Source organism: Dromiciops gliroides, chromosome 3 (genome assembly GCF_019393635.1).
Source record: "Dromiciops gliroides isolate mDroGli1 chromosome 3, mDroGli1.pri, whole genome shotgun sequence".
Classification (NCBI taxonomy): Eukaryota; Metazoa; Chordata; class Mammalia; order Microbiotheria; family Microbiotheriidae; genus Dromiciops; species Dromiciops gliroides.
In genome coordinates this window covers 33,051,284-33,076,588 of record NC_057863.1, presented here as the reverse complement: position 1 = coordinate 33,076,588, position 25,305 = coordinate 33,051,284, and positions in this window count along the sequence as shown.

Genomic DNA, 25,305 nt, shown 5'->3' with positions numbered 1-25,305 from the left:
GGTGAGTTTGGGGATTATCATGACCCAAGAACATAAACTTCTTGGGAAGGACTTCCTACATACTTGGAAACCTGGTAAACAATGTGCCCCAAACCAAGTTAGTAAAAGCCAAATGTGTCAGTGAGACATGAAAAATGTATACAGGGCAGCTAGGTGGCACAGTGGATAGAGCACCAGTCCTGGAGTCAGGAGTACCTGAGTTCAAATCCGGCCTTAGACACTTAACACTTACTAGCTGTGTGACTCTGGGCAAGTCACTTAACCCCAATTGCCTCAGTTAAAAAAAAAATGTATACAGAAGGTAGCAGAAGGAGACTCAGGAGGGAAGAGAATCAAACAGGGCAGTGGGGGTACTATCATATTAAATCTACTTTATACTTTTTTTTTTAATTTTAGTGAGGCAATTGGAGTTAAGTGACTTGCCCAGGGTCACACAGCTAGTAAGTGTTGTCTGAGGTCAGATTTGAACTCAGGTACTCCTGACTCCAGGGCCGGTGCTCTATCCACTGCGCCACCTAGCTGCTCCTACTTTATACTTTTAAAAGATGATCTTCATGTAAAGGAGATCTATGCTTTCATTATATAATCTTCTTTTTCTGACATTTGGATATGGAAGTGTTTACATTTATTGATGCTTATCAAGTTGAGAGAGAGAGGGAGAGAGGGAGAGAGAATTTGTCCCAAAGAAAAAAAGTATTTCTAGGGCTTTGATAGGATGACTTGGCCAAGGTCACGCAGTTAGTGTCAGAGGTGGATTTTGAACTAGGTCTCCAGACTCCAAGTCTATTGCTCTTCCCGTGATTCCACACTTCCTTACCTCAACACCGAGAGGCAAAATACCTAGTGAATTGAGTTCTGGACTTGGAATCAGGAGAGCCTGAGTTTGGATCTTGTCCTTGGTACTTCCTAGGTGTGTGACTGTGGCCTAGTTGAGCCACAGCCTCCTCTCTAAGACTTGAAGTTAGCTCAGGGAATTCCTATTCCAATAAAATCACTGCTCCTAAACATGTACATGACACATGACAAAGTGCTTTCTTGAAATAATCTGTAAGATGGGTACTATGGGTAATATTATCCCTACTTTCAGATGATGAAACTAAGACTCAAGTCATGTGGCTTGCCCAGGGTTGCAGAGCTAGTATGAAGTGAGGGTGAGATCTGAACCAAGGCCTTCAAGACTCTGAATCCAAGTATGTTCCATGGCATACGGCCTATTTCCATTCATGAATTCCCTGTAAAGAACCCGAAGCAGAAAATGGTAGCGATGATTTGGGTGATTCTTTTAAAAGCAGAGTTTTTAACCTGGTTTTATTTTTCTTTTTTGAGACTGGAACAATCCATCTGCCTTCTTTTGCCCTTGCATACAAAAGTCTCAATCTTCCTTGAGTGCATGTTGTAGAAACTTGTGGTTGTTGGTGTGCCAAGGTACAGACATAGCAAGGCAACAATTTTCTGATGCCTGCTAGCTTAAGAAAAGACACAAGGGGCAGCTAGGTGACCCAGTGGATAAAGCACTGGCCCTGGATTCAGGAGGACCTGAGTTCAAATCTGGCCTCAGACACTTAACACTTACTAGCTGTATGACCCTGGGCAAGTCACTTAACCCCAGTTGCCTCACTAAAAAAATAAAAAAGAAAAGAAAAGAAAAGACACAAGGGGGCAGCTAGGTGGCCCAGTGGATAAAGCACCGGCCCTGGATTCAGGAGGACCTGAGTTCAAATCCAGCCTTAGACACTTGACACTTACTAGCTGTGTGACCCTGGGCAAGTCACTTAACCCTCATTGCCCTACCAAAAAAAAGAAAAAGAAAAGACACAAGCTACTTAACAAAGCATTTAGCTTGCATGAAGCTGTTTGGGGGATATGTGACCAAGAGGGAATGATGGAGAACCAGGAGAGCTACCTGTAGGGAAACTAAGACTGTGTACTTCAGCCCTCGTGTTCCTCAATTACACAATGGTTAGAGGGTTATTCAGCTAAGGAAGCTCCCAGTTGACTGTTTATTTCAAAACCCCATTTGGGGTTTTCTTGGCAGAGATATAGGAGTGGTTTGCCATTTCCTTCTCCAGCTCTTTTTACAGATTTGGAAACTGAGGCAAATTGAGTTAAGTGACTTGCCCAGGGTCACCCAGCTAGTAAGTGTGTGAGGCCGGATTTGAATTCATGAAGATGGGCCTATTGACTCTGCCACTTAGCTACCCCTCAGTAGTGTTACGGTTTCATAGAATTAGAGGTGGAAGAGACCCCAGAGGTCATTTAGTCAATTCCTCTCCTTTTTTATGGATTGGGAAACTGAGGCCACTGAGGTTAAATGACTTGTCTGAGGGCACATAGGTACTATGTGTCAGAGCAGTGACTTCCATCTAGGCCCTTTGATCATTTATGGAGCTATGATTTTGTTGGTTCTCCGTCCTCCAATGAGGATCAGAACCTCTAAAAGTTAGTAGATCATTTTTGCCAGTTCCTGTGGTGGAAAATAAAAACAATGATGATATTTAATAACTGCCATGGGTATTGTGCTTCACAGTTTGTAAAATGATTTATAGATATATCATTACATGGCACATATTAATATATTATGTGATATGATAATACAATAATTAATATAATATAATATAGAATACACACCGTACAACACAACAGATGATCATATTATATCATATTATAATAGATATTATTGAGCCTCAAAATAACCTCATGGAGTTATTTCCATATATATTATCTCCATTTGACAGATAGGGAAACTGAGTCTTAGAGAACTTAAGTGATTTGTTCCAGGATGTAGGTATCAAAAATAGGATTTGAACTTGGGTCTTCCTGACTTTTCCTATTGAACCATAGACATCTCATAGCCAACCCTTTGGTGAGCATCTTCTCATATTAGCGAGGGTGATCTTTGGGCAACAAGGCATTCAGTCCTTTATGAGATCTATCTTTCCAACATATTAGAGCCTTCCAGAGTTTACAAGAGTTCTCTCTAGTCACAGTGATGCATCAGAGTGTGACTTCATTGGACACTTGGAGCTTGTCATTTGTTTTACTCTCATGTTTATTCATTAAAACCTTATTTGCGGGGGCAGCTAGATGGCGCAGTGGATAGAGCACTGGCCCTGGATTCAGGAGGACCTGAGTTCAAATCCGGCCTCAGACACTTAACACTTACTAGCTGTGTGACCCTGGGCAAGTCACTTAACCCCAATTGCCTTACTAAAAACAAAAACAAAAAAACAAAACCAAACCTTATTTGCATCAGGACTTGACACTTACTAGCTGTGTGACCCTGGGCAAGTGACTTAACTCCAATTGCCTCACAAAAACAAAAACAAAAAACAAAACCCCCACTTATTTGCAGGGGGGCAGCTAGGTGGTACAGTGGATAAAGCACCAGCCCTGGATTCAGGAAGACCTGAGTTCAAATCCCGCCTCAGACACTTGACACTTACTAGCTGTGTGACCCTGGGCAAGTCACTTAACCCTCATTGCCCTGCAAAAACAAATGAACAAACAAATGAATGAATGAATACATACATACATACATACATAAACAAAAACCCCCACATTATTTCCAAAGTTTCAGGTGCTAATCATAACAAATATACAATACTCAATGGGCTTACTTGAAGTTGATATTCAATCCAGTGTGCATTCTATTAAGTAATGTTAAGAGGTCCCCTGAACTTGAATTGTGAACTCTCTGGGTTTCATAATTCTTTTGTAATAAACCTAGTTTTCATGTAAGTTGCATGTCAGGCTTCCCTGCTGAAAAATCCTACAAGTACTTATTCATTAAACATATGCAAGGTATGGATTGTTTCATTTCTGTCTTTGAATTCTTGGAATCTAATGGTGTCTTTTGCCTATTATATGCCTTGGGTTGAATTGAAATGACAGTTTCACTCTGTCTCCCACTCAAGAGTCTCCTACAGTGTATGGTTCATGGCTGGTAGAATATTCCAAGGGTTGGATGGTGATCTGGCTCATTTCTCAATATGTAGTATCAAGTGCTCTCTAAATGAATTGCTTTGTGATAAGTGCTACCCAAGTGGCACTAAAACGTAAAAGACCAGTGTATAACTCATTTATTCCAGTTGGATTTATTGAAGGATATATGTTACTTCAAGAAGTGAATCATAGTTGGCAGGATCTCAGATGACTATTGAATGTCAGGAGCGCAAAAGCTGCCAAGACCTCTTGGAGGGTGCTTCCAGATTGAAGGACATGGCCTCAGGCCTGTTGGGTTCCTTTCCTCTGCTGGCTGTCTCTGTGCTGATAGCTGTATCTCTAGTCACATGAAGGTCAAAGAGGAATCTCTGGCAACTATACAACTTGAGTCTGGATTGCTCTGGATTATATGGAGGAAAAGCCCTACTTATGACATCAGTTGTTATCAGTTAAATCCCTTCTTTCCAAGTATTCTTGCAGATTTATAAGCACTAGTTACTCATATTCATGTCTGAGCACGTGGGCCATTTCTGAGGCAACTTGATCTTGCTACACATTCAAGACCTTCAGCATCCTTGGATGCAGGTAGTGTTGTCTGGGGACTGACCTGTGATGGGGATATTGGTGATATTGGGAAGTGATGGTTTTCATAGGATGGTTGATCTGCTCAGCTTTGACACTAATACATATTCTTAGAATGCCCTTAATAGATGCTATCATTATTTTGGAAAGTGGGGGCAGAGGGAATGGAGAGGGAAGGGAAGGGAGGCCTTTTTACTGAAGTTAAAGACAAGAATGAAAAGCTGTAGGACCTTTGACAAGCAAATTTAAGAGTATACATGTGGGGGCAGCTAGGTGGCGTAGTGGAGTCAGGAGTACCTGAGTTCAAATCTGGCCTCAGACACTTAACACTTACTAGCTGTGTGACCCTGGGCAAGTCGCTTAACCCCAATTGCCTCAAAAAAAAAAAGAGTATATATGTGGTTGTGCTTCAGAGAAAACTACTAACAACACAGAAGCAAAAAAGGATTACACAAAAACATACAAACGTCCAAATGTAACTTCCTCTTAAGAAAAGTCTCCTTGTCAAATGGGAGTCGTACCTGTGGTATCAATATATAATAAGTACTAGCAATAATGAGGCAATTAGGAAGTGCAGTGGATAGAGCACTGGGCCTGGAGTCAGGAAGACTCAGTTTCCCGAGTTCAAATCTGGCTTCAAACACTTACTAGCTGTGTGACCCTGGGAAAGTCACTTCACCGTGCTTGCATCAGTTTCCTTATCTATAAAATGAACTGAAGAAGGAAATGACAAATTACTCTAGTATCTCTGCCAAGAAAACCCCAAATAGGGTCATGAAGAATTGTATGCAAAGGAAAAGACAAGACAACAGCACTATCCATAATCACAATTATCGTATTGGCGTGAATTTCTTGGTCTCACTTTCCTAGGCAGAAACCCATGCATAAATAGTGTCTTAAGTTGTGAGATGTGCCACACCAGTCAAAGAAGAAAAAGGACTACCCAGAATAAGTCCTCAATGATGGCCTCTTGCTTCAAGGATAAATGTAAACTCCTCACATTAGCATTTAAAGTTTCCACAATCTGCCAACAGTTTACATTTTCAGGTTTACTGCTGCACATGAGACTGGGCTGTGTTCCCTGCTGTCTCTTCCAAATTAGCTGACTCGCTGTTTATTCCTGTGTTGGATCTTCCATTTCCCACCCCCATGCTTTTGTATTAACTGTGCCCCTTAGATGGGATGCTCTCTCTCCTTCCATCTTCTAAAATCCCTCCCTCCATTCAAGGCTAAACTCATGTGTCACCTCTTCTGGGAAGGCTTCCCTGATCTCCCTGGTTGTTAGTATTCTCTACCTCCCTCAGATTATTAGTATACTTACCCACTGGCATGCTAGGTGTGCTGGAACCAACTCAAACCAGAGCTGGTTGTAAAGTTTTCAATGTGAGCATTTACACCTTGGAAATTGGCAATGGCTACAAAGTGGGGCTCAATTTACTGTTTTGTTGATTGTCTATATTTAAGAAAGCAACAAAGCAAATGTTCCCAAGACAGATTATGCTTAAAATTGTATCTACAAACATTCCCCCTCAAGAGCCGAAGGTTAATGTTTAACCAATGGAGTCCCAGAAGAAAGTAATCTTGAAGGCTTGAGGGTATTGTCAGGGATGGGTTTTGTTTGTCTTATCACCTAGCAGGGAACTTTGTAAATGGTAGACATAGAAATAAATGCATGTATTATGTTTTATTATTTAAATGCTCTTTTAAAAATAAACAAATGGGGGCAGCTAGATGGTGCAGTGGTTAAAGCACCGACCCTGGATTCAGGAGTACCTGAGTTCAAATCCGGCCTCAGACACTTGACACTTACTAGCTGTGTGACTCTGGGCAAGTCACTTAACCCCCATTGCCTAAAAAAAAAAAAATTAAAAAAAAATAAATAAACAAATGGGGGCAGGTAGGTGCTGCAGTGGATAAAGCACTGGCCCTGGATTCAAGAGGACCTGAGTTCAAATGAGACCTTAGACACTTGACACTTACTAGCTGCGTGACCCTGGGCAAGTCATTTAACCCTCATTGTCCCACCAAAAAAAAAAAAGATTAAGCAAAACCAACTGAAAGAATAGAAACAACAAAAAATTTAAAAAATAAACAAATGATAAGTTATTTTTTGTTTTTAATTTCTCTGTTTTTTTTTTCCTCTTTAAAACTCTCCCCATGAAACTCTAGACTTGGTGGGACTTCTTAGGCTGTTTTGGGTAAGATTCAGCCTTTATTTTACCTCCTGGGTTTGAGAACTATTTTTGTATGAGGTGCCTGTGATTTAAGGAGACCTTTAAAAAGAGGGAGGGAAATTGCATCATAGCTTGACCCTAGAAGGCAGTTCCTGATGTGGGGGGGCTCTAGGGTATTAGCTCAGGGTGAAAAGGGATGGTAGAGATAGTGAATAAAGGGGTCCAAGAATGATTTATGAGATAGCTCTTGATCATTTGGGCAACTGGGGTACAGTGTATCCTGCCTAATTCTGCCAAAGCCTGATGTTAGCCCTCACTCTATTATGTTTAAGGGTTAAAATTCTAGCTAGTCTGTCTAAAATATCTAATGAGTGGTCGCCAATAAATTATAAGCTTTAGCAAGAGTTAGACTTTTAAGCATTTATTAAGGAGAATAAGAATTTGGTAAAGAGAGAGAAAAAGGCCTAGATTCCTATCTATTAAAGGGAGAGCAGATTTCCAGCTCCCTTCTCCGCCAGCGTCCTCAGGAAAGAGCCCCAGAGTCAGCGCCAGTCTCTTCCTTCCTCCTCCCACTAGTCTGCGTCACTTCCTCCTGCCAAGAACTCTTCTACAGTAAGTATCCAGCAGGTGGCGTCATTCCAATCGTTACAGTCCCCCCTGTTGTTCCTCAAGAAACAAAATGTTTCCTTGACGGAACAGTAAAAACAATATAATAACTATTGCTAACTAATAATATGTGAACAACAATATAGAAAAGGAAGAGAGGAAAGTTTTGTCCAGAGGGGCGATTTTTTTTGTCCTCATGAACCGACGCTTTGACATTAGTCTTGCAAAGGGAGGGCCTCTGCAGAGAATACATGTTACAGATGGTGTATATTATAACAGAAAGAGAAAAAAAACAACAAAAACAACAAATCAAAACTGTTCATTTAAAGTCTCTGAAAGTCTTTTCTCAGATGTCCTCTAGGTGTAGTCGTAGAATGGAAGTCTCTTCAGGGGTTGATGTGTGGATGCTGGTAATCAGCCAGGAAAATTTCCTACAAAATTGAGCTTAACACAACTTTAAAATAGCTTTATCAATAATCAAATCAAACAATGAAAGTTCTCAAAAACATGTCTAAGGGAATACAGAATCTTAGTTGTTACACATGAAACATATAATAAAACAAAAATTAAAACATTCTTTAAAATTATAATATTACTATAGTCCCCCCCTTATGGAGGGTATTTGAGAAGACAATTGCTGCGATATTAATTTTTAAAAATAATTTTTATCTTTGTTTCATCACTTTTTGCATCATCTGCCTAATTATCCTCATGCCATTATGAGAAATTAGAAAATCTAATATAATTGGTAACAGGTGTCAAGGCCAAATTCAACACTGTTGTTTATCATGACACCTGAGATAATTATGGGGGTTACCATAAAAGAACAGAGAAATGATGGGATATGAGCATTCCCACACTTGAGCAATATGTACTGCCCATACAGTATGCCAGGCTTAAAATAGGTGGATGGAATATATGTCCATGCCACCGAACATATTGGAAGAAACTGAGTCAGACTTAATCAGATGCATGGGATTGAGATGGTCCATGGCATCAGGCATATAGGAGGGAGCATAGAAGCCAGGTGTAGAAGTGAGATGGGTGGGATGAATACTTCCAGCCATCTGTACAATATTGTGGGGAAAAAGAGAATAAAATATTAAACCAAGAGAATCCAACCTCAACATTTGTCAAAAGCCGTTCCCTCGGCCATACCTTGACTTCATGCATGTCTCCCCTCATGTGACAGTTCAGTGTCTGCTCTTGCATGTATTCCTCTTGTGATTGGATGGCATCTTGGCCAACTGGCATCTGATAACTCAGAATAAAGGCAATTAATGTCTTAAATGATAAGTTCCCATAATCCAAGTCTCATATGGATTTAAAATTGAGGATAATAAATGATTGCAAAAAATGTGAATACATCTTGACTCAAAATATAATATATAATTATGCAACAATTTCAAATAATACCCTTTTTTTTACTTTGTATACAATTACTTTTGTGAAAAATCAGAACATACTTAAATACAAGTTAAAGCACAACAGAATCTCAAAGAACTTTTTTTTTTTGAAAATAGAAAACTTTTACAAATGTTCCCCTCTTTTTTTTTTTTTTTGGGAATATGCTTATCAAAAATAATACTTCTAGAATCAATTTACACTTGCCATGGCAACCAATTTGCCACGGAAATGCTTTAAAGAGTTTGATCAAATAATCAGTTGAGAAAAAATAACAAAAACAAACAACTCAGAATATGGGAGCACAATACTCCTAGAATTAACATTGTATAATAAAATCAAAACCATCTTGCAATGTTTCAAAATTAGATAGACAAATGAATAGAAGAAAATACACATGGAACAATAAAAGACAATGAAATTCAAACTAAGGAAGTCTAAATGAATGTGAACTTAATATTAATAAGAGTATTATAAAATATAAACTTGATCACATGACTATAAAAAGCTTTTACAAATATTCTCCTTGTTTTAAAAACTAAATATAAAACACAATCTCAAAAGCATGAAAATCTCTATGAAAATAAACCCATACCATTAATTTCAAAATGTATATGTAATAGCATAGAAATCCTATGTAACCTCTGAACTGATATTAATACTCTGAGTGAATTCAGAACACCTTTGATTCCAATATCTAAAATCCCCAATACTCATATCAATACCTTGCTGCTTACTTCTACATTTCTGTAAAATATATACCCTTCCATGGCAAAAGAGGCAGAGTCTTGAACTATGTTGATTGTCATTCTTATTCAGCTTAAGTTTTTCTTCTTTAACCCCTCTATATTGTCTGTCAGTCTTTCCACCATACAAATGCTTTATAAGATTACTAATTAAAGACAAAAGCAGGTTAGCAAAATTATGAACAAATCGAGCATATCTGGAATTTAAAGGGTTTTCTAAGGTTGTCTCAGAAGCACAGCCAGGCTGGGGAAGGGCTGAGCCTAAAGCTGCAAATGCAGGTAGAAAAAGTTGAGCATGAGCATCAGATCTCTGGACTTCCCAGGCAGGGGAAGCTATGGGCTTGGCCATAGGAGGAGTAGAGGGTGGGGTCTGGAGAGGAGGGGAGGGACCAGCACAATTTGAATCACACTTGATTTTGAACTCAGGCCTGGATTCCTCTTCCCCCACCTTGCCTCCAGGTGCTAGGGGATTAAAAGCTTCTAGAGGGTGGGTCATTGCCTCCAGGCATGCAAAATTAAAGCAACAATTAGTGTTAGAACTGGGAAAAGCTGCAGGAATCTCTTCAGGTTTCTCTGAAAAAGCATGGTTGGGAGAGGGAGAGATATTTCCTTGTGTGAGTAAGTTGCTGGCTCTTTTAACAAAAATAAAAAGAAAAATAGAAAATCCACAAAAACAAAGCATTAACATGATCTTATCTCCCATTTGTCTGGTTAAACAGACCAAAATCAAAAATAGGATAATTAGGGAGTTTAAAAGGTCCATTCGAAAAAATTCAAAGGAAAACACAGCCAGTACACCAGTACTTAGCAGTTAAAGGGAGAGGGAGGGGAAATTTCTTACCCAACCAGAAGATCAGAAGAAGACTGAGGGTTAGCTTTCCTCTTCGTGGTCAGCCATCTGTTAAGGGCTAAAATTCTAGCTAGTCTGTCTAAAATATCTAATGAGTGGTCGCCAATAAATTATAAGCTTTAGCAAGAGTTAGACTTTTAAGCATTTATTAAGGAGAATAAGAATTTGGTAAAGAGAGAGAAAAAGGCCTAGATTCCTATCTATTAAAGGGAGAGCAGATTTCCAGCTCCCTTCTCCGCCAGCGTCCTCAGGAAAGAGCCCCAGAGTCAGCGCCAGTCTCTTCCTTCCTCCTCCCACTAGTCTGCGTCACTTCCTCCTGCCAAGAACTCTTCTACAGTAAGTATCCAGCAGGTGGCGTCATTCCAATCGTTACAATTAGGAGGTGGGGAGGAGAGCAGTTCATTCAATAGGAGCCTTGGACTGAACGAGCAGCCAGTCCAATACCATTACAGGCCAGCTTCGACACTTTTCCAACAGCAAGTTTATGTGCATATTGTTATTGCTTTAGTTGGTCTTCCCACTTTTCTCTGAATTTGTCATCTTTAAATCACAATAGCTTGTATATAGCACAATTGGTTCAGGAATTCCCCAGTGAATGAGGGGGTAAAATGAAGCTTTTCCCATGCCAAACTGGCATTTGAACCTTGAGTATATGGGAATTGGGGCCCTGCTCATTGTCCACATTGGCAGTGATTTTCCTGGAGCAAATTCAGGTAGGGGTGATGAACACCCCCCCACACACACCTCAACCCTGCAAATATTGACCCTCTTGGTGTCAGTCCTCAGCTTGGAAATCTATCCATGTCAGTAAGGTAACAAGCATTTATTAAGCATGTCATCTGTGGGATCTTGGGTCACAAATTCCAATTGTCATACCCAGATCACACGTTTTGTTTTGTTTGTTTGTTTGTTTGTTTGGGTAGAGCAATGAGGGTTAAGTGACTTGCCCAGGGTCACACAGTTAGTAAGTGTCAAGTGCTTGAGGTCAGATTTGAACTCAGGTTCTCCTGAATCCAGTGCCGGTGCATTATCCACTGTGCCACCTATCTGCCCCCAATCACAAGGTTTTTTGAGAAAAGTATTTATAAACCTGAAACCTCTATATAATTGAGTTACTGTTTCATGTGTGTGTCTTTTATTTCTAAAATGACTATGAGATAACAGGGACTTTGCCATTTTACAGGACCTTTTTTGTTGTTATTCAGTCTTTTCAGTCACGTCTGATTTATTGTGACCCCATTTGAGGTTTTCTTGGCAAAGATAATGGAGTGGTTTGCCATTTCCTTCTCCAGCTCATTTTACAGATGAGAAACTGAGGCAAAGAGGATTAAATGACTTGCCCAGGGGCAGCTAGGTGGCAAAGTGGATAAAGCACTGGCCTTGGATTCAGGAGGACCTGAGTTCAAATCCAGCCTCACAACTTGACACTTACTAGCTGTGTGACCTTGGACAAGTCACTTAACCCTCATTGACCCGAAAAAAAAGAAAGAAAAGAAAAAAAAATGACTTGCCCAGGGTCACATCTTATGTCTAGTAAGTGTCTGAGGCCAGATATGAAATCACCAAAATGAGTCTTCCTGACTCCAGGCCTGGCCCTCTATTGACTAGTATGTCTTGAAGTAATAAATGCTTGTTGAATTGAATTTTAATCATTTCATTTTTTTAACTGAGTAAAAGACATATAACTGTAGCTATTCTTGGATAAATATATTGCAGTAATGTTTATGTTGGCTTAGAATTCTTCCCATGCTGATATACATCAGCAGCGATCAAAGCTCTTCCACCCCACACTTCTCTGTTCCTTGTCGGGAAGCCCCACCTGTGTGTATGGGTCCTCCCAGGCCCTAGGCAAAGAACCTCAAGCATTGCTAGTCTTATTGCCTGTCTTCCCTTTACTGGCAGTCCCATCTCTCAAGTCAGACAGCTCCCCCAGGTCAGACAGCCCATCAAGTCAGATGGCCCCCACCTGCTCCAAATTTTTGGACTTTGAACTTGGCTTTTGCCTTTGGAGCCTGTTTCCCTTCAGAATTTTTCTCCCTAATACAGAATTTGAACAAAGTCTGTTTGCCTATAAGCAGACTTACACCTCTGGACTCTCCACTACCCATATGCCCTCCCTTTATCATTAATCCCTTTCTGACTTTCCCTCTCAGTCGATCTAGAATCCCAAACTCCACTGACCCACACTGGCCTACCCTGTCTTGCTGACTCAGTCTTCCTGTAAGACCTGAGCCTCACAGTGTGTATCTAGAATAATAACTATAAGAGCTCGTGTTAATATAGTACTTGAAGGTTTGCAGAGCACTTCTCATACAGTATCTCATTTGTTTCATCAACAAACTAGCATATATTATTAAGTTCCCTGGGGTCCTTCCCTCTGATTAAAGAGTACAGGGCTCCTACCAGAACCCCCATTTAGGGAGGTATGCTGGACCATCTCGCTCTTCATCTCTGACCAGGACTTTCCTATGGTGCCCCCTTGTTGAGCGAGGCTCCTTCCTCTCCCCTTTTCATCTTTCTTTTGTGTTTTGTCCTCCCCCATTAGATTTTTTTTCCTCTATTAGATTTTAAGCTACTTGTGGACAAGGACTGCATATTTTTTTTGGATTTGTATTCTCAGTGCTTAGCAGAGTACCTTGCACATAGTAGGCAATTAATAAATAATTATTGACTGATTGACTGCCTACTATGTGCCAGGAATTGTACTAGGCTCTGATGAAAGAAAGACAAAAATGAAACTGCCCATCAAAGGCTACATGTAGACACATATGTATTTATACAAAATATATTAAGTAAATATAAGGTAATTTGTTGAGACTCACCATAAACTTGTGAGGTAGGAACAATTGTTATTCCTAATGGATTACTCATGAGAGTTCCCAAGGTCACTAAGCCAGTAAATATTTAAGGTGGTATTTGAACCTAGACCTGTAGGCAGGTAGATGGTACAGTGGATAGAACACTGGTCCTGAAGTAGGGAAGACTCATCTTCCTGAGTTCTTGCCTCAGACAATCACTAGCTGTTTGACCCTGGGCAAGTCACTTAACCCAGTTTGCCTCAGTTTGTCCATCTGTAAAATGAGCTGGAGAAGGAAATGGCAAATCACTCCTGTATCTCTGCCAAGAAAACCCCAAATGGGGTCAGGATGAGACAGACACAACTGAAAAAATGACTAAACAACTACTGATAATAGACGAAGAGAGAAAATCCTTGCATTCAAGGAATTTACATCTGAAAGATGGTGCTCTAAGGTCTATGGATTAAGAACTGGAAGAGACCTTTGAAGAGCACTTAGTTTAACCTCTTCACTTCTACAAATGTGGAAGCTGATTTACCCAAGGTCATATAAGGCATTAAGGGGCAGAGCTAGGATTTGAACCCTGGTTCTCCCAATTTGTATTTAGTCTTTTTTTTTTTTTTGGTGAAGCAATTGGGGTTAAGTGACTTGCCCAGGGTCACACAGCTAGTAAGTGTCAAGTGTCTGAGGCTGGATTTGAACTCAGGTCCTCCTGAATCCAGGACCTGTGCTCTATCCACTGCGCCACCTAGCTGCCCCTTTTAGTCTTCTTTTGACAATGTCTTGCTGCTTCTCAAAACCCTTGATTTCTAGCCCTACTGCCTCCTGTTATGGCAAACTCTCCCATAAGGGAAAGGTCCATCCGAACAAAGAGACGGGCGCCTCTGATCATGGGAGATCACAGACAGGGAGGAACACTGGGGTGGTTCAAAGAAGCCGGCTGTTTCTTCATATGACTCATGTTTTTCATTTGCTGCCTTGATAACATTCCATCACATTAGCATACCCTACTATATCCAACTCTTTTTCAGTTGGTGGATCTATGAATTATTTCTAAGTGTTTAAAGTCACAGCAATCAGTATTTTTGTGCAAGCAGGCTTTTTTCTATCATTAGAGTATACTCCTTTAATAACAAGTTTTACAAATATTATTTCATTTATTCTCACAATAACTCTGGAAAGTAGATGCTATTATTATCCTCATTTTATAGAAGAGGAAAGTGAGGCAGAAAAGTAGTGACTTCACATAGCTGGTAAGTAGCTGAGGCTGTATTTGAACTCAGGCCTTTTTTTTTTTTTTTTGCCGGGCAATTGGGGTTAAGTGACTTGCCCAGGGTCACACAGCTAGTACTTACTTGTCAAGTGTCTGAGGTTGGATTTGAAATCAGGTACTCCTGAATCCAGGGCCAGTGTTTTATCCACTGCGCCGCCTAGCTGCCCCCAAACTCAGGTCTTTTTGACACTAGGTTCAAAATTCAATCCATTTTGCCACCTAAGCTGTCTATAAGTAGGATCATTGAGTCAGAGCTTATGGTCAGTTTTATAATTCTTGTATATTGTTAGATTGTTTTCCATAGAAAAAGCACCATTTTACAATTCCACCGATAATATTAGTGACCATTTTCCCACAGCCTTACCAACATAGAACTTTTGTCACTTTTAAACAATTTCTTTCAGTTCATTGACTGTGACATGTGATATCTCAAGGTTGTTTTGGTTTTCATTTCTCTGATTAGAAAACAAAAGGATTTTTTTTCAAATATTCATTTATAATTTGTGTTTTCTTTTGCAAATTTTCTGTTCATTTCCTTTGGTCATTTATTCCTTGGGTACTGTGCTTTACTCATCAATTTTTATTCTGAGTAATAGAATTTATTTTATCAGATTAACTTTATCGGTTACTTAAAAAATTCAAAAATCATTCATGTTAATTTTGAATATTCACTATATGTTTATATAGCCTTCCTATTCACTCATTACAACTCTGTCATCAACCCTGCCCTGCTATTGTTCGGCACAACCTTCTTGCTAAAAGGCTAATAAGTGGATGTTAAAGATGCTTGAATTTTCCCCCCCAAAGTAAATGTGTCCAAATATAACAACTATCACCCACTACTAATTCACAGGGAATAAGTGAATAAAGGGGCAGGAAAGACCACCAGCTTTGGTTCCAGAGGGCCTGGGTTCAAGACTCAACTGTCACGACTTGGATCTCATGTCTGAGATATATGCTATGTCTTTTCTTTTCTTCGTTGATTAACTTTTTGAAAAAGCTGTCTGCCTTGATGGGTCTACTTCTTCATTACCCACTTTCCCCTTGAACCTTTGTAGTCTTGCTTCAATCCCTACCAATACTAAATCTAGGCTCTCAAAAGTCACCACTGATCTTCTAATCATCAAACCTAAAGTCCTTTTTTTTTCAGTTCTCATTCTTTTTTATTTCTTTGTAGCTTTTTGGGAGGAAGGTAGAGAAGGAAGCTAGATGACTCAGTTGTACCTGAAGTCAAGAAATCCTGAATTCCAATTTGGATTCAGACACATAAGAGCTGCGTGACTCTGGTTAAGTCATGATTTCTCTGTATTTCAATTTTCTTATCTATAAAATGGGCATAATAGTGGCACCTGTCTCTCAGGGTTGTTGTGAAGATAAAAGGTAATAATATTTGCCGAGTGTTTTGCAAACTTAAAAGCATAATGTAAATGCTAGTTCTTATAGCTTTAGAAACCACCATTTCTCACCTTCCAGGAGAAACACGTCCTCCTTTGGTTTCAGAGTCCCCATGCCTCTCCATTGTCCTTTGACCTTTAATTACTTCCTCATTTTCTTAGTGTGCTCCACATTCTCTTCCTCATTTCTTAATATTAGTATTCTGCAAGGGTCTTCCCCTAGTGGTCTTCTCTTTCTATACTTCCTCCCATTATATCTTATGTTTCCAGCTGATTGAAAAGTACATGCAAACAAGGATTATATGTCATCTAAATTTAGCCTTTCCTCTAGCACAAGCACCATGTTCTGTGCACAGTAGGTATTTAATAAAATACTTCTTGTTGTTCTGTTTCTAGTCATATACAGTGTGTGTCCCAAAAAGTCTTAGTGCAGTTTAAAGCTTTAGTAGCCCAAAGCTGCATTATGACTTTGGGGATGTGCTGTATACTATTTGTTGAATTGGGTCAGACTGAATTACTTTCTTCCCCTAAATACAACCTGTGTTCTCCCCCTGGGTCTTCCCTTGCCCTGTTTCCTATGCCCAGACTATCTCCCCTTCTTGTTTTAACTCTTGAATTCCTAACCATTATTTAAAACCCAACTCAGGTGCTACTTCCCTTGTTTGAAGTCTTGTCTGAGCACCCCCAAACAGTAATGGCCTTCTTTCCTCCACTCACATGGCACTTTTTGGGGAAGAAGCATCTATGTATTTACCATGAAATATTAAGTACTGATCCTAAAACTAGCAATAAAAGAACCCTTGGAGCAGAAATATCAAGTATTACAGTTATCTGTATTGTTGCCTTTGCCTCCTACTAGATTATAACCTCCATGAGGATTGGAATAATGTTTTATCTAAAATTTGTATCTCAGGGGCAGCTAGATGGTGCAGTGGATAAAGCACTGGCCCTGGATTCAGGAGGACTTGAGTTCAAATACGGCCTCTGACATTTGACACTTACTAGCTCTGTGACCCTGGGTAAGTCACTTAACCCTCATTGCCCTACCAAAAAAAAAGGAAAAAAAAAGAGGGAAAAAAAAGATCTGTATCTCCTCCAGTATATGTAGGAGACATCAAGAAAATATTTGTTGAATGAATGAATATCTAACATATATAACCCCATTCTGTCTAAAATATTTAATTGAAGTTATCTAATATAATTAAAAGAATTGAAAAAGTGGCACTTTGGAAAGAAGTGGGCAGCACAATAGAATAGAAAAGAATAATTGAATAGGACAGGACAGGAGAGAGGGCAGGATGGGAATGGCCAACCTCGGAGTCAGGATACCTGGGTTCAATTCATACATGTGACACTTCAGAGCTGTATGGCCATTTCCAAGTCATGTAAGTTTTCTCAGCTCCAGTTTCTTCTTCTGGAATATGAGGATATTAATTACCTGTAACCCAGACCTATTTCAAAGGGTTGTTGAGAAGATCAAATGAGATGCTGTCCAAAAAGCACTCCACAAATCTTGAAGTGCCATAGATGTTAGCTATGAGGTTTATGATCTAAAATATTTTGTTTCATTAATAGAGCCTCCTAGATTTTTATGTTTCAGGGTGTCAAATAGTGTATTACATGTATTAAAGTGACCCATTGATGGGCCAAGTCTTTGACGTAATTATCACCACTAGAATTTGTCATGTAGCCTATTATCTCAACAGATAAGACAGAGACTGATAGCCTGTTCCCCTTATGAATTTGATCTTTCTTTTCCTTTTTCATTTTTTTTGTTATTCAGAATTTTATAAGCACTAACAAACATTTCCATTTCCATATACAAAGGACAGAAAAGGTTCAAATATTGTGCTACAGATCCCATTAAACATAATTTTACATACATGCAGACAGACATGTATATGTATAAATATACACACATATATTCAGAGAGAGAGAGTCCATCCCAAATGTTCACATGGCCTATTTGTGCCTGACCTGTGGTAGAACATTCCAAGCTTGGACTGGTCTGCCACAGTCAGACACACTGAAACTTGACTGTAATATAGTGATGTCATTTTGGTCCTCTTCAAGGATGAAGGACAACATGCGCATATGCATACATATATGTGTTTATGTATATATGTATATATACACATATATAATTAAATTTCCCAATTACATGTAAAATATTTTAGCATTTATTTTTTTAAATTTTGAGTTCCAAATTCTCTCCCTCCCTCCTGTCTCTCCCTCACACATTGAGATGGGAAACAATTTGATATTAAGTAAACATGTGAAATCATGCAAGACATATTTCTATATCAGCCATGTTGAAAAAAAACACACATAGAGAAAGAAAAATAAAGTTTAAAAAAAGTCTGCTTTAATCTGCATTCAAAGCTCATGAGTTCTCTCTTTTGAGGTGAATAGCATTTTTCATCATGGGTCCATTGGAATTGTCTTGGATCATTGTTTTGATCATAGTATCTAAGTCTTTCACAGTTGATTATCTTTACAATATTGTGTTACTGTGTACAGTGTTCTCTGGGTTCTGCTTACTTCACTGTGCATCAGTTCATGTAAGTCTTACCAGGTTTTTCTGAAGCAATCCTGCTTGTCATTTACAATAATATTCCATCACAATCATGTACCACAAGTTATTCAGTCATTCCCCAATTGATGGGCATCCCTTCAATTTCCAATTCTTTGTCTTCACAAAAAGAGCTGCTTATAAATAATATTCTACAAAATTCCCAATGTTCAATGCCTCAAAGACCTCAGCTATCACAATTCAACCGAAATTGTAAAAAAAAATGGAAAGCAATCTATCAGAAATTAGGTTTAGATAAATATGTCATACCTTATATTATAACAAACTCCAAATTCATACATGACCTAAATATAAGAGGTCATATCACAAATGAATTAGTCTAACAGGAAAGGAGATACCTTTTACAACTATAGATAGTGAAAGAGATACTGGCCAAACAAGGGACAGAGAGGACCAAAGGAAATAAAATGGACAACGCTATTGCATAAAACTTAAAGCTTCTCCACAAGCAAAATTGGTGCAATTAAAATTAGAAAAGAATTGGTTAACTGGGAAAATATCTTTGCAGCTAATTTCTCTGAATATGCATTACAACATTTTTTTAGGCAAAGAACTAAAAATTAAAGGATCACCACCAATTGGGAAATGAACGGACAAATTATAACAGAGATATAAAAGACTGTTATTGCTTTTTTTTTTGTTTTGTTTTTTTGTGAGGCAGTTGGGATTAAGTGACTTGCCCAGGGTCACACAGCTAGTAAGTGTTAAGTGTCTGAGGTCAGATTTGAACTCAGGTCTTCCTGAATCCAGGGCCACTGTGCCGCCTAGCTGCCCCCACTGTTATTGCTTTTAAGTAATGATGTGAGGCAGCTGGTGGCTCAGTGGACAGGGCACTGGTCCTGAAGTAAAGAAGACTTGAGTTCAAATCTACCCTCAGACATTTCCTAGCTGTGTGACCCTGGGCAAGTCACTTAACCTCTAATTGTCTGACAAAAGGATCCACTGGAGAAGGAAAGGGCAAACTAGCATCTTTGCCAAGAAAATCCCATGGACAGCATTGACATGCAATGGTCCACTGAGTCATGAAGGGTCAGATATGACTTAACAATAACAAGTAATGATGAAGGGGAAGGATGCTGAGAACTTTAGGAAGGCTTACATGAATTTATGCAGAATGAGTTGGGTAAAGCCTGAGGAATAATTTATACAATTACTACAGTATTTAAAAAACAACAACTTTGAATCGGATTTAATAATTCTGCTCAATACAATGACCACAACTTCTGAAGACCAGTGATGAAGCATGTTACCACCTCCTGACAGAGAGGTGATGGACTTTAGATGCAGAATGAGACCCACATTTTAAACGGAGCTATATGTGGGCTTGTTTGACTTCACTATGCTAATTTGTGAGAAGGCAGGGTTTTGTTGGGGGGGAGTGATTAGTGATAATGGTGTCCACAAAAAAAGGAAGGAAGAATGTACAATGAAATATTTAAAGAGAGAGACAAGAAGGGAAGATGCTTCAGAGGGCAGGACAGATAAGCCAGATATCATTGGAATGAATGTGTTGAATTGAAGATATATAAATATTTTAAATTCATCGATGTACTTTTTTATATTACAGACATTTGTAGATTACTCCTGCTTTATGACAGGTCTCTTACAACAACATATAATTGGGTAATACTTTCCAATAATTTCCTTTCCCCCCCTCTTTATTCATTATGCATTCTTCTTTTCATTTTTATATTGATAATTTGATTTTCTGTTTTTTTTTTAATTGGATTAGTTAATATATTTTTTCAAATTTTATCAGTTCAGTGGTGGTTTGCTTTGAGTTTTTAATCTTTTTGATATCCAGAATATTTACCTGTGTGTTTAATTGAGATTTTTGATTTGTTGTTTTTCTAGTTGTTTTAGCTGCACACCCAATTCATTGATCCATTGTTTCTTTTGTCAATAAAAACATTTAGTGATGGGGCAGCTAGGTGGCGCAGTGTATAGAGCACTGGCTCAGGAGGACCTGAGTTCAAATCTGACCTCAGACACTTAACACTTACTGGCTGTGTGACCCTGGGCAAGTAATTTAACTCCAATTGCCTCACCAAAAATACCCAAAAAACAAACAAACAAAAAATATTTAGTAGTTTAAATGTTCTCCTAAGAACTACTATGGCTACATATCCAAAAGTTTGGTATATTTTATTTTTGTCATTTTCTTTAATGAAAATATATATTTTTTTCTGATTTGTTCTTTTACCTTATCGAGTCTTTAGAATAAAATTATTTAGGCTCTATTTAAATATTAATCCTTTTATCAAAGGCCATTTATTAATAATATTGTTATTGTATTATAGTGAGGAAAGCATATATTTAATATTTCTGCCTTTCTGCAAAGTTGACCATGTATTATGGCATAAGAACCTGATGAAAATGTTTCTATTGTTCTGCGAGAAACATTTTTATCAGGTTCTTATGCCATAATACACGGTCAACTTTTGTAAAGTTACTATGCACATCTGAGAAAAATGTATCTTTCTATTTCTATTAAGTAATCTCCACAAAACTATCACATCTAATTTTCCAAGTTCCATCTAGGTTATAAACCTCTTTAGTGACTATCTTTTTGCTATATTTATCTGGGTTTAAGATGGGTATGTGGAGCTCCCCAACTATAATAGTTTTGCTATTTCTTCTTATAATTGATTGACTTATTCTTTCTGTACTCAGTTGCTATGCCATTCAGTGTTGGTGTGGGTGTATATATATACACATACATCTATACATGCATATGTTATATATAGGTATACATACACAAACTATTGATATCATTCCATTGTCTGTGGCACCTTGGAACATAATGTAATTTACCCATTTATCCTTTTTAACTTTGCCTATTTTTATTCTTACCTTATCTGAGCTCATGATTGCTATCCCAGATTTTTTTAGTTTACCTGAAACATATTAGATTTTGTTCCAGGCCCTTGTTTTAAAGCTGTGTGAATCTTTATAGTTTTTTTACTTTAAAAATTAGATTATGCCCTCTAATATATCCAGCTGTACTCTTCCATTTAATGAGTAAGTTTTTCTTATTAACATTCACAATTATGATTGTGATTACATATTTCACTCAAGCCTATTCTCTTGTACTTTTTATTCCCTTTGTACCCCACCACCCTTTTTACAAAGAAGATGATGAATAAGAAGGAATGTGATTAATACTTGTAATCTATAATTGATGTTATCTGCTTCCACTTTGCTGGATCTCCTCTATTCTACTTACTTTGACTCTAATCATTGGTTCTTATACTTTTTCCTTTTTAATCTATCCTTTATATAATTCACCTCCATCCCAAAGTTGAATTTTTTTTCTCATGACTTTCCTTCCCTGATTCTAAACCCTTGTCTGCCTTTCTCTATATCCCTGCCTTTTTCCCTATTAAGTTTAATGTTTAGTACACCAAACACATGTATGTGACTGGATGCACGTCCAACCCTCTTTTGTCCACTTTAGATAAGAGTGAGGTTCACATGATGCTCACTTCCTCTATGTTTGTATATTCTTATTCTTACACAATTGAACTATAAGACATAGTCATTGTTTCCCCTTTCTTCCCCATATGCTCCTTTTTTCTTTTCTCTTTCCTCTCTTGAGACCATAAAAACAGAACAAAGCCATGCCTCATCTTTCTGATTCTCTCATGTAATTGCCTCTGTGACCTTGAAGATATTTTCTTCTGTAATGTAAGTACTACTTCATTGTAGAATGTAAGTATTGCAACATTGTTTAACCTCTTCTAATTATTCAAATGTATTTACCTTTCTAGGTTTCTCTTGACTCCTGTGTTTGCAGTAAGAAGTTTCTACTCAGCTCTGACCTTTTTATCAGGAAGGCTTAAAAGTCCTCCCTCCTATCAAAGATCCATTTTCCTACACACACACACACACACACTCAGCCTTGCAGGGTAAGTAATTTTTGATCAGGAGCCTTTACCTTTTGTATTTTAGAATTTCATATTCCAAGATTTTCTATTCTTTATAATAGTTGTTAAAAAAGTATTATATGATTCTGAATGTTTCTCTGATACTTCTTTCTTTCTGTCTGCTTGTGTATTTTTTTTCTTTGACTTAGAAACTCTGAGTTTTGGCTATTACATACCTGTGAGTTTTAATGGAGGTGACTCATGAATTCTCTCTATTTTCATTTTGTGTTATGACTCTAGCAACTCTGGGCAGTTTTGATTTGATTCCTTGTAATCTAGTATATAGGCTATTTCTTTTCAGATGTGGTTCTTAAGGAATATGATCACTTTTAAGTGATTTCTTATTTGTTTTCTAAGTTGGTTTGTTTTTGACAGCTAACACTTTACATTTTCTTTTTAAAAAAAACTTTTGATTTTGTTTTAATATATCTTGTTGACTTATGAGATCATTGAGTTCTGTTTGGTTTATTCTAATTTTCAGACAGTTTATTATTTGGGTTATTATTCTACTTTCTGCTCCAAACTATTTGTTCTTCCAATTCTTTCCTTCAAAGCTCCTATTTTACTTATAATGTTATTTTTTATCTCCTGACTGAATTCTTCCAGGTATTCTTATTGTAGTCTTTACACCCAATCATTTATTTCCTTTGAGAATGTTTATGGTTTTTGTGGAATTACTCTCTTTTTCTTGGTTTACCCTTTCATGTATCTCTTGAAATATATATCTTGGGACAGCTAGGTGGTGCAGTGGATAGAGCACTGGCCCTGGGTTCAGGAGGACTTGAGTTCAAATTTGGCCTCAGACACTTGACACTAGCTGTGTGACCCTGGGCAAGTCACTTAACCCCAATTGCCTCACCCAAAAATAAGTAAATAAATAAAAATTTATAAAAAGAAATATATTTATTTATATTCTCTAGGGTCTTCCTTTGTTATTCATATCTCCAATTTCAGTTTCTGATTTGGGTTTTTGTGCTGGGGCTAGGCTCTACTCTTTCCCACACTCTTTTTTCCCCCCTCCCCAGGGCCATGAGGGTTAAGTGACTTGCCCAGGGTCACACAGCTAGTGTCAAGTGTCTGAGGCTGGATTTGAACTCAGGCCCTCCTGAATCCAGGGCTTTATCCACTGTGCCACCTAGCTGCCCCCTTTCCTACACTCTAGAATGAAATGGATGCTTATGCCCTATTTGGTCCTTGCCTTAGTTTTCTGAGCTATGCCACTGGTTTTCCCCTCTCCTGATGTGTCTGCCCTTAGAACACTGGAAGGTTCCTTGTACAGTCAGAGCTCTGTGATAGGCTGTCCCTAGTCAGGAAAATTCTGCATATTTCTGTCCTTCTGAAGCCTTCCTAGTCAATCTGTTGATCCAAATTTGGGGCCTATTCAGAGCCTGTTCTGGCTTCCCCAGGAAGACATCTCTTTTAGTATACATGGCTTCCATCTTGGTTTTTGCATCTTTATGGGCTAAATGGAGAAGTTTATTGATATTTCTTTTGGAATTTCTTAGTCATTATTTGATATGGTACCTTTTTTTGATTGCTGCTAGAGCATATGTAGGGAGCTAAGCTACTTTAAGACTTCTTATATTACCAATTTAATGATTAACTTAATTTTCAGGGATCATTTAATGGTTTGCTTCAGAGAGGAGTTAATACTCACAAGACTTATACTATGCACAAACATGCAAACTATTTTTTATTGATAGTTTTTGTTTTCGCCATTTCCAAATATGTCATATACCCTTTCCTATCTTGCACATAATTATCTGTAACAAAGATTACAAAACAAAGAGAGGAAATAAGGTCAGCAAAATTCCCAATATCTAAAAATATATGTAATATTCCATAACTGTGGTCCTTCATCTCTATAAAGCTTGGGAATTATCATTATCCAGCATTAGGTTTATTTTATTCTCTTCTTCCTATTTACATTGTTTCAGTCATTGTGAATACTATTTTCTTGGTTCTGTTTTGTTGTTTAGTCATTTTCCAATCATGCCTGACTGTTTGTAACCCCATTTGGGGTTTTTTTTGGCAGATACTGGAGTGGTTTGCCATTTTCTTCTCTAGATCATCTTGTTGATGAGTAAACCAAGGCAAACAGGATTAAGTGACTTGCCCAGGGTCACACAACCAGTTCTACTTATTTTATTCTGCTGCCTTCTCTGTATTGTTCAAATCCATTATTTATCACTTCACCATAATTCTCCTTTACATTCGTGCACCCCAATCTGTTTAGCCATTCCACACTTGGTTGACATCTTTGTTTCTAGTTCTTTGCTTCCATAAAAAGTATTTCAGTAATAATAAGATCTATATATGGTGTTTTAAAGTTTGCAAATTACCTTAACTCTATATTATTATCTCCATTTTATAGATGAAGCTGAAAATGATTAAGTGATTTTCCCAGCATCGCATAGCTAGTAGGTTTCTGAGAAAGGATTTGAATTCATGTTTTCCTTATTTCAAGCCTACTACTCTATCCACTCTTATCAGAGTTCTTTCTGTCTTCAATCTCCTTGAAGTATATGCCTTTTGGATCAAAGGGTACAGGCATTTTCAGTCACTTGGGGTGGGGCATAATTTCAAGTTATTTCCCAAAATGGTTGGACCACTTCATAGCTCCACCAAGAAACAGTATATGATTGATGAACAAATGTCACTGATAGGTTCTATCATCTAAAAAGGTCCCCAAATGACATATGGTAAGCATTCTAAATGACAGGGGGGGCAGCTAGGTGGCACAGTGGATAGAGCACCAGCCCTGGATTCAGGAGGACCTGAGTTCAAATCTAGCCTCAGACACTTAACAGTTACTAGCTGTGTGACCCTGGGCAAGTCACTTAACCCCAATTGCCTCAAAAAAAAAAAAGAATTTGTCTAAATGACAGGGGGACTGTCTCGTGGGAAATGTATACTTTTTGTCCTTTCTATGAGAATCCAGATGTGGCAACATCTCTCTCTTCTATCTCTGTAAGCCTTAGTAATCCTTGAGACTGATGCTGCAGAGGATCCAGACC